We start from the raw sequence: 10,796 nt of genomic DNA on the forward strand, positions 1-10,796 counted from the left end.
GTTTGTCATTTCTGTGTGTGTCTCGTCTCTGTGTTTGTGTTGACTCTGTGTGTGTATCTTCTCTGTGCATGTGTCGTTTCTATGTGTCGTTTCTGTGTGTTTGTCCTCTCTGTGTGTGATTCGTCTCTTTGTGTCTGTCGTCTCTGTGTGTTTTTCCTCTCTGTGTGTGAGTGGACTCTGTGTGTGTGTGTGTCGTCTCTGTGCATGTGTTGTCTCTGTGGGTGTTTCGTGTCTGTGTGTCTGTCATCTCTGTGTCTGTGTTGTCTCTATATGTGTGTCGTCTCTGTGTGTGTGTGTCGTTTCTATGTGTTTGTCCTCTCTGTGCGTGTGTCGTCTCTTTGTGTGTTTCGTCTCTTTGTGTGTGGTGTATCGATGTGTGTGTAGTCGCTGTGTGCGTGTCGTCTCTCTCTGTGTATCTTCTCTGTGTGTTTGTCGTCTCTGTGTGTGTGTCGTCTCTGTGTGTCAGTCGTCAATGTGAGTGTTTAGTCTCTGTGTGTGTGTGTTATCTCTGTGTGTGTGTGTGTCGTCTCTTTGTGGATGTTGTCTGTGTGTGTGTGTGTTGTCTCTATGTGTGTGTCGTCTCTATGTGTGTTTCTTATCTGTTTGTGTGTGACGTCTCTGTGTGTGTGTCGTTTCTATGTGTGTTTTTCATTTCTGTGTGTGTCTCGTCTCTCTGTGTGTGTTGACTCTGTGTGTGTGTATAGTCTCTGTACATGTGTCGTCTCTCAGTGTCGTTTCAGTGTGTTTGTCATCTCTGTGTGTGATTCTTCTTTTTTTGTGTGTCGTCTCTGTGTGTTTGTCCTCTCTGTTTGTGAGTGGACTCTGTGTGTGTGTGTGTCGTCTCTGTGCATGTGTCGTCTCTGTGGGTGTTTCGTATCTGTGTGTGTGTTGTCTCTGTGTGTTTGTCGTCTCTGTGTGCGTGTCGTCTCTCTATGTGTTGTCGTCTCTGTGTGTGTGTTCGTCTCTGTGTCTGTGTTGTCTCTATGTGTGTGTCGTCTCTGTGTATGTGTGTGTGTCGTGTCTGTGTGTTTGTCGTCTCTGTGTGTGTGTCGTCTCTGTGTCTTTGCTGTCTCTATGTGTGTGTCGTTTCTGTGTGTGTGTCGTCTCTGTGTGTGTGTCGTCTCTATGTGTAAGTCGTCACTTTGAGTGTGTCGTCTCTGTGTGTGTGTTGTCTCTGTGTGGATGTTGTCTCTATGTGTGTGTCGTCTCTATATATGTTTCGTCTCTATATGTGTTTCGTATCTGTGTGTGTGTGAGGTCTCTTTGTGTGTGTCGTCTCTATGTGTGTTTGTCATTTCTGTGTGTGTGTCTCGTCTCTCTGTGTGTGTTGACTCTGTGTGTGTGTATCGTCTCTGTGCATGTGTCGTCTCTATGTGTCGTTTCTGTGTGTTTGTCCTCTCTGTGTGTGATTCGTCTCTTTGTGTCTGTCGTCTCTGTGTGTTTGTCCTCTCTGTGTGTGAGTGGACTCTGTGTGTGTGTGTCATCTCTGTGCATGTGTCGTCTCTGTGGGATGTTTCGTATCTGTGTGTCTGTCATCTGTGTGTCTGTGTTGTCTCTATGTGTGTGTCGTCTGTGTGTGTGTGTGTCGTTTCTGTGTGTTTGTCCTCTCTGTGCTTGTGTCATCTCTTTGTGTGTTTCGTATCTGTGTGTGTGTTGTCTCTGTGTGTTTGTGTTCTCTGTGTGCGTGTCGTCTCTCTATGTGTGTCGTCTCTGTGTGTTTGTCATCTCTGTTTGGTTGTCGTCTCTATGTGTAAGTCGTCACTTTGAGTGTGTCGTCTCTGTGTGTGTGTCGTCTCTGTCTGTTTGTGTCGTCTCTGTGTGGATGTTGTCTCTGTGTGTGTGTGTTGTTTCTATGTGTGTGTCATCTCTAAGTGTGTTTCGTATCTGTGTGTGTGTGACGTCTCTTTGTGTGTGTCGTCTCTATGTGTGCTTGTCATTTCTGTGTGTGTGTCTCGTCTCTCTGTGTGTGTTGACTGTGTGTGTGTGTGTATCGTCTCTGTGCTTGTGTCGTCTCTCAGTGTCGTCTCTATGTGTTTGTCCTCTCTGTCTGTGATTCTTCTCTTTGTGCCTGTCATCTCTGTGTGTTTTTTAAATTTTTGGGTCAATTGCCGGAGACTATGGGCGGCTGGGCGTCCCCAAATATTGTCCCAAATTCCTCTCTCAGTTTAGCACTTTTTCACGAATTCCCAGCGTCTCTTATCACTTTCCCAATAGTATCTATTCATTGTCTCAGCTCAGTTTAGAAAATATGAGCCAATTTCCACTTTTTCAAATTTAGGGTCACTTGCCTGAGACTTTGGGTAGGTGAGGTGGGCACCTCCAAAAGTTTGTCCCAACTTCCACTCTCGCCTTAGAACTTATTCACGGATGCCTAAAACCGTCAACGGTTAGACTGTTGCCCTAGCGGTAACCATGCCATGCTCTACACACATACCGACAATATATTTTTGTTTTTGTTTTCCACTTTCATAATGGGGTCCAACTCTAGCTCATGTCCATGCTTAGCATTCAAGCCTTGAAAAATAAAGCCCAGAAAGTCAGACTCCAACGCTCCAATATGAAATCTGACTAAAACCACAATTCTGAGCTAGTGAATTTCTACAATTCAGGCTGTTGGAATGAGACTCCCAATAGTGAGATAATGAATTACCACCATACTGGATGGTGTCCTACAACCCCAACACTCAGCTATTGAATTTCCACCATTCAGGCTGGTGGACTGAGACCCCAATTCTGAGCTAGTGGATTTCAACCATTCAGGCTGGTGGACTAAGACCCCAATTCTGAGCAAGTGGATTTCAACCCTTCAGGCTGGTGGACTAAGACCCCAATTCTGAGCTAGTGAATTTCAACCATTCAGGCTGGTGGAATAAGACCCCAATTCTGAGCTAGTGAATTTCCACCATTCAGGCAGGTGGACTGAGACTCCCAATACTGAGCTAGTCGACTTCCACCATTCAGGCTGGTGGACTAAGACCCCAATTCTGAGCTAGTGAATTTCAACCATTGAGGCTGGTGGACTGAGACCTCAATTCTGAGCTAGTGGATTTAAACCATTCAGGCTGGTGGATTAAGACCCCAATTCTGAGCTAGTGGATTTCAACCATTCAGGCTGGTGGACTGAGACCCCACTTCTGAGCTAGTGGATTTCAACCATTCTGGCACTTTGACTTTTCATTCCCAATTAAATTAAAAAATATGCATTTTCAACTAGAAATAAGGAGCTTCGTTAAAAACTAAGACGAATGGAAATTATCCCGTATATGAAGTTAGCTACCCCCTCCGAAATACCTCGTTCTTTATGTTAGACTTTGACTTTTCATTCCCAATTAAATTGAAAAATAAGCATTTTGAACTAGAAATAAGGAGCATCGTTAAAAACTAAGACGAATGGAAATTATCCCGTATATGAGGTGAGCTACCCCCTCCGAAATACCTTGTTCCTTATGTTAGAATTTGACTTTTTATTCCCAATTAAATTAAAAAATAAGCATTTTGAACTAGAAATAAGGAGCATCGTTAAAAACTAAGACGAATGGAAATTATCCCGTATATGAAGTTAGCTATCCCCTCCGAAATACCTTGTTCTTTATGTTAGAATTTGACTAATATAAAATGAACAGAAATTAATTAAAAAAACATTTTCCAAAAAATAAGTTTTTCAAAGAAAATTAAAGAACTCCATTAAACAAAAAATAAGCAAAAATAAAATCAAACAATCTACCAAGCGTTAAATTACCACAAATCAGCATCGATAAATAAATGACATCCAAAACGAGCAGAAATTACAATAAATAACCGATTCAAACTCAAAACGAGCAGAAATTAACATAGGTTGGGCTCAAAATCCCTATGCCTTCCCAAGGCCAGAACATAATTTGCACTTTACTGAAAAAAATACAAATGAATGTGCATTGTCAGTTTAATATACATTTACTGATATTTAGTAATACAAATCTTAATATTATTTGATTTGTTAAAGTTATAAAAGTAAAAACATTTATATTATTGTACCCCTACCCCGCATAAAAAAAGACCCACCGCCCTTCCTTCTTAAAAGCTGACGCACCATTATGCGTCGCTGAACATAACATTATGACAAAATAAGTCAATCAACTCGGTTAAATTAACCGTTAAGATAGATGTCTATATTAACCATTCATCTTATATGTCAAACAGTTCGTGGTAACAAACTGTAAGTAACCGAAACTCTAAAAAACGAAATTTTGATACAAATAGAAACATCAAAATAATGGGATTTTTATTCTGATTCCAAATATACAAGTTATGTCAAATATAGTCTCACTCATCAAAAGTTAAAAGCCTGAAAAAAACGGAGAAACACCCCCTAAAAGTGATATAATCTTAATAAAAAATACACCATTAGATTCAGCGTATCATAAAACCCTACTGTAGATGTTTCAAACTCCTATCTGCAAAAATGTGTTATTTTGTATTTTTCACCAAAACAATGATCACGGATAAGTGTTTATTTGTTTGTTGTTTTTTTTTCTTGTTTTTTCTTTCTCGGAGGCGATCGTATTGATCCAGTGGTCCTAGAATATCGCAATAGGGCTCGTTCGAGCGAAGGTTAAAAGTTTTAGTGCTCTTTTCAAAGTTCAAGTGACCAAAATATTGGAGGGCAACAGGACCCCCTCCCACGCTCATTTTTCTCTCAGAGTCACTCGATCAAAATTTTGAGATAGCCATTTCGTTCAGCGTAGTCTAAAATCTAATAACTATGTCTTTGAAGATGACTTAATCCCCCACTGCCGCCGGGGGAAGGGCTGTAAGTTATGAACTTCGCCCATTGTTTACACATAGTATTGGTAATTGGGAAGTATACAGACGTTTCCAGGAGGGATTTTTTCTAGTTTGGGGGGAGGAGGTCAGAGCTTGGGGATTACGTGGGAGGATCTCTCCATGGAGGATGATTACACAAGGGAAGGGAAATTTCTATGTAGGGGGTGCCAGATTTCCAAGCATTATTTAAAAAACGAAATTAAATAAAAAAACTAGTTTTTTCAACTGAAAGTAAGGAGCAACAATAAAACTTGAAACGAAAAGAAATTATTACGTATATAAGGGGGTGTCCCCCTAGTCAATACCTCGCTCTTTAAGCTAAAGTTTTTTCTTAGTACTTTAAAAAGAGTTATCTATTCTAATTAAACGGCCTTTTTGATTCAAGGGTCATTCTTAAAGAAATGGAACAAAATTAGAATTTTAGCGTAAAGAGCGAGGTAATGACAAGGGTGAGAGCCCCCTCAAATACTTAATACTTTCTGTTCGTTTGAAGATTTAATGTTGCTCCTTACTTTGAGTTGAAAATACTGTTTTTTTTATTTAATGACATTCAGGAACGAGTGTATTACCGTGCGGCATTGCTTCCTCTGCAACTGGGTAGCTCTGTATATATTTTTTTGCACTTGTAAATTGATTGGTCATCTAAGAATTTTTAATCGATAGCAACTTGGTCATCATTGGGATAAAATCGTATTTTGATGCCACAAAATGGGAGAAGACACCACTTTTCCGTGGCACAATCTCTAGGCCACTTAAAAAGAGCACTAGAACTTTTAGGTTTTGTTTGATTGAAGATCTACCAACTTTCTAGGACCATAGTTAAATAAAATCACCCCTGGGAGGAAAAAAAATCAAAACAAATTAAGAGCATCCCTTTTTGGGGAAAATAATGCAAAGTTCCACAACTTTGTAGACAGAAGCTTAAAAACTCTTTATCATGATTCGCTGCTGTGATGATTCAAATGGTGTGAGTTTCGGCAAGATCAGTTGCCTCTTTGGTTGTCTCACTCCCTACGAAAATCAGGCAAAAACACTCATGCTCGTAGCTTTCTATTGATAACTTCCAACTTAATGAGTTTCGTATATTTGGAGTCAACATAAAATTCTAATTCTTTTATTGTATTAATTGTTATCTAAACTAATTTTTTAGAGTTTCAATTGCTTTTAGACCGAGTCACCCCTTAATTACAGTTCATTACCAAGAATTGTTTGAAATAAATAACGCTTAAGCCGTTTAAAGGGTTTGAGAGACAGGGAGGTAGTACCACTGTTAATTCTTAACCTTGATTTTCCTTGTAATACCAAGTTTTTGGTACTGATATTGATCTTATGACAAAACAAATACACTGCTTGAAATTCAAGTCATTTCAGGAAAGCACGAATGAAGCTCTGAGATTTAGAAGGTCTAGGAGACCATAGCCACATTCCCTTTTTTTTAGTTTGAGTTAAGCATTCATTATAATTTCCATTTGTTTTAGGATTAAGTTATTCATCTATAGGAGCATTTGTTATTTAGGTTTTAATATTGTTGTTTACTTTTCTTTGAAAAAACTTCTTTTTTGAAAAATATTTTTTTAATTAATACAGACAAAAACCAATGGCATTTTTAAGGTAAAAATTTACATACACCTAATTTACTGATATGCTAACCCTTGACTGCTTTTGGCATACATAGTACCATTTTAACATACCCATGCTGTTTTCATCGACTTGTACTCATAAAAGAAAAATCGGGTAAGGAAATCAAGATTGTCAATCCACTCTTACGTTCATTGTTGCTGCATTGTAATATATTTCCACAGAAATTTAATTAATTAAGAGCTTCTCGTAAATTTCTCACGATGAATCAAGAATAATCATTTTTGGAATGTTTTGAATTTGTGAACTTTGATCTGTAGCTAAATCAAGATGCCAAACATGGCATTTCCATTTGAAGAACGCTTAATATATGACCAACACCTAGCCCCTAAGCCACTGGAGACATTAAATCCATAAGATTTTTAAAACAAAGAGACTTGCAGTGCTTAATCTAAAAATCTTTGCTGGTTGACAATTCTTCATTTATCTTTTTTGCAGTCTAAGAAATATTTAAATCTGAGATTGAGAATTTGAACTCTTAGAGAAAACATAAAAATTTCTTTTTGTTTAAAAAAAGCAATTTTAGCTGAAAAACAATGACTAATAAAACTACTGTTATGTTACTTATTATAGAATTAAAAGTATTTAAAATATACAAAAATACCCCCTATACCTTGTAAAGACCAGAACGTCACTTGCACAATACTGAAAACAATTCCGTGTAAACTTGGGATTCCTTATAAAATTAAAATGTACTAGTTATAAAACGGTTACTAATTATAAAATATGCAGTAGTAATATATTCAACAAGTTGGTATGAGCCCAGTTCACATTTGGAGATATAGATTTTTATTTTTATTTTTGTATAACTATTTGTGCTTTCAATGTGTAAGGATTTGTATTTTGTTTTTACTGGGTTAAAAAGAGCTGAGCAAGGGTTTTTCTAAGAGTTTTTCTAATTGTTTGCCTGGTGAAAACAACTTTATTTTTGGTATATACATAATTTTTTCTACTAAGAGGTGTCAATGCAACTTAAAACAATATTGAGAACATTTTCTCGGATATACATATACTCACCATATAACAGGAAAAAGAGTTCCAATTTCTTCAAGATTTGTTTATTAAATTTCATAACAATATATTCAACATTACATAAAATGACAAATATTAAATGTCAATTATAAAATAATATCACTAAAATCAACATAATATCAGCTAATATAAATCATCAATTAATAACAACATAACACTGACTTGATCTCAAGGCAAAATCAAGTTTCGATTTTAATTGGATGGTAAGCTTGTCCATGTCCCAACAGCATGTCACAGAAAAATAATTCCAAATTGAAAATATTCGTTACGAAGTGGCCAATAATTATACGAAAAGCTGTAAAGAGATACACGAAATAAGCAATCGGCAATTCCATAGGAGCCAGGTGTCCTTGGGGTTAAAAGACCCTAGCAACAATTATATTAATTCCTCTTCTAAGTCGTCATTGTGCAATTATAACATTTCATTAGAAAGATATTGTCAATAATACGGGCTACCATCCCGTGGAAATAACTTCACTGAACCAAATCTATATTATGTAGCCTTTCAGATGATTATATTTATTACTGCTCCGTTTTAGATATAATCTTCCTTAAATTAATTTTTAATTTTCTTCTTTCTCCTTAACATCAAACCATGCATTGGCAAATTGAAACCAAGTGCTTTATCGCAGATACTATGCATAAAATTCTAGTGTTTTATAGAAAATTATTATTTTTTAATTACAAATTATGAAATAAAATAATAGGAATGATATTTTATAATAGATTATTGATTATTAATTATTTTTTTTTCTTAATATTCGACCTAAAATTAGCAAGTTCAAACGAATTACTTTATTAAAATAGTATATATAAATTTTGTTCTTTTTATTACAGATAATAGAAAGTGTAATATACACCATCTCGAAATCTGGTGAGCTCAGTTGCAGAGAAAGGATTAGGTGACAGTGGGTGTTTGGCAGCAACACTATCTATGAATCCTATTAAACTAATCATTAATCTGTCTAACGGCTAGCCTTGTATTGGGACCGTTATAATTATTAAAGTTATCAAATACAATACTTGTCAAACAGTTCGTGGTAACGAACTGTAAGTAAGGAGCGACCCGGCTCAATAGTAATCGAAACTCTACAAAAACGGAATTTTGATACCAATAGATCCGTCAAAAGAATTACATTTTTATGTTGATCTCAAATGTATAAGTTTCATCCAGTTTAGTCCTACCCACCAAAAGTTACGCACCTGAGAAAATTTGCCAAACTTTCGAAAAAAGGAGAAAACACCCCCTAAAAGTCATAGAACCTTAATGAAAATCATACCATCAGATTCGGCGTAACAGAAAACCTTACTGTAGAGGTTTCAAGTTCCTATCTAAAAAAATTTGGAAATTTGTATTTTTTTTGCCAGGAGAAAGATCACGGATGTGTGTTTGTTTTATTTTTATTTTTTTCCCAGACGTGATCGCATCGACCCAGTGGTCCTAGGATATCGAAGGAGGGATCATTGAAACGGAAATTAAAAATTCTAGTGCCCTTTTTAAGTTACCCAAAAAAATTTAGGGCGGCTAAGCCCTCTCCCACGCTTATTGTTTTTCCCAAAACTGTCCGGCCAAAATTTCGCGAAAGTCATTTTGTTCAGCATGGTCAAAGAATTTAATGGCTACGTCTTTGACGGTGAATTGATCCGCTAAAGTCCCCGGGGAAGGGCAGCAAGTTATGACCTTTGACTAATGTTTACATATAGTATTGCGGATGTCCTCTGCCAAAACTAAGTATCTATAATTGTCAATTTTCCGACAAAATTGTAAAATCGCGATTTTTTTTCATTTTCTAATTTGGACACAACTTTGTAAATAAGTATTCTGGAGTCAACCTAGTAGGGAGAAGTATTTTTTTTCGCAATATTTTTTTTTAAACTTCAGTAAATGTAGAAACTAGGTTTTGGCAGAGGTTTTCTTTGCTAATAAACTGAATATTCCACCGCCAAAACCTAGTATATACACCAAATTTTATTTAAAAAAAGATCTTCAAGTAACAATGAAGATATACTGCTGCTTCGAATAAAAAGAAAGGAGGGCTGAGCCCTTAGCTTATCAGAGAGGTTTTTTCTTCATATGGGTCGTCTTCGTCCTCGATGAGATCTAGGCTTTCATCGGAGACCAGAATATCCTTCCAAAATTTCCTTCGATATGCTGGCATCATTAGACACAGTTTTTTAACAATTGAAACTTTTTTCTGGCTTTGAACACCCCTCGGAACAGAGTTAGGCTCAGAAAACTGTTTGTTATTGAGTTTCTTCTGAAGAAACATGCATTACTTTTCCTATTCGTTGAAATCTTGGAGGAATTTCATGCCGCGGATCCCCTTTTGAAAGGTAGCTGCTAAAACTGACTTTAACTTTGGTAGGGGTGAATCCTTTTTTCCAGGAGTTCTTTTCTTGTATTTCCAATTCCTGAAACTCTTCAATTCTATTGCAGAAATTCCCTTCCTGCCGTTTGCAACACACTCAACAAAGTCAGGAAAGTCATAGTATTTCCTCTTTTTTCTCGTTTTCGTTTCATTGTTGCCGTGTTTGCCGTCTGCTGCATTGTGAGTGTGCCCTTTTGTCAGATACTTTAACGTTATCCTCCTGGGCCCTTCTTCTCTCATGACCATCATCACAAGAGAAGTATAAAGCACCCAGTTCTTATTCTGACTGGAACAATTGTCCATCCAGAATATGAATTCCTGGACATCCTTCTCTGCTGTAACTACAGTATGAAGAGAATCCACTATGTTTTCGGTACCCCTGCCCCTCATAGCTTCGTGCCACATCACACAAAAAAAACGCCCATTTCTTACAGACGCCGCGTCGTTCTGGTCGATATGGGTAAATGTTTCATTGAAGACAACAAGACGAATAAGGAGTGTTGATTCTTCCTTCCCTGACAAGTCATGTAACTGAATAACTTTTTGCAAGTAACCTGCAAATGCACATGCTCCAGTTTCTCCACTTTTGGTTGCGACACGTTGATAGGCATGTGTAGCCTTCCTTGCTTGTTCAATGTGTTCTTGCCAGTGTTGCCTGGAAACATCAACATCGTGAGTCTTATTTGCAGCAGCAGAAAAAGGTTCAAATTCTCCATTAACACCTTCATCGCTGCTGTTTTCTTTGCTGCTATCATCGTTCTTCATGAGATTGCACACACTCAGGACAAACATCAGATGCTGGCATTTTTAGCGAAATGTTCATTTCTTTCAACTCACGTCTGTAAGTCTCATGCGACACAACTGGCACTGGATTCTTAGTAGCAAAGTCCTGATGCATCAGATCAACCGTCAAAGAAGATGGCAGATATCTGATTTGTGGTGCATTTTTGCGAC

General features: G+C 37.3%; 1 long non-coding RNA gene across 1 annotated transcript in view; it reads right to left on the reverse strand.

The window, feature by feature from the left end:
* Positions 1-7,691: 7,691 nt before the first annotated feature.
* LOC148953391 (uncharacterized) overlaps positions 7,692-10,796 on the reverse strand; it is a 257,683-nt gene continuing 254,578 nt past the window's right edge. The window contains exon 3 of the long non-coding RNA XR_016141633.1: positions 7,692-7,768. This is a non-coding gene — a long non-coding RNA (uncharacterized LOC148953391). The remainder of the gene's footprint in view (positions 7,769-10,796) is intronic.

The sequence above is a fragment of the Artemia sp. Qi Xiang Cuo genome, chromosome 4, assembly GCF_049724085.1.
Source record: "Artemia sp. Qi Xiang Cuo chromosome 4, ASM4972408v1, whole genome shotgun sequence".
NCBI lineage: Eukaryota > Metazoa > Arthropoda > Branchiopoda > Anostraca > Artemiidae > Artemia > Artemia sp. Qi Xiang Cuo.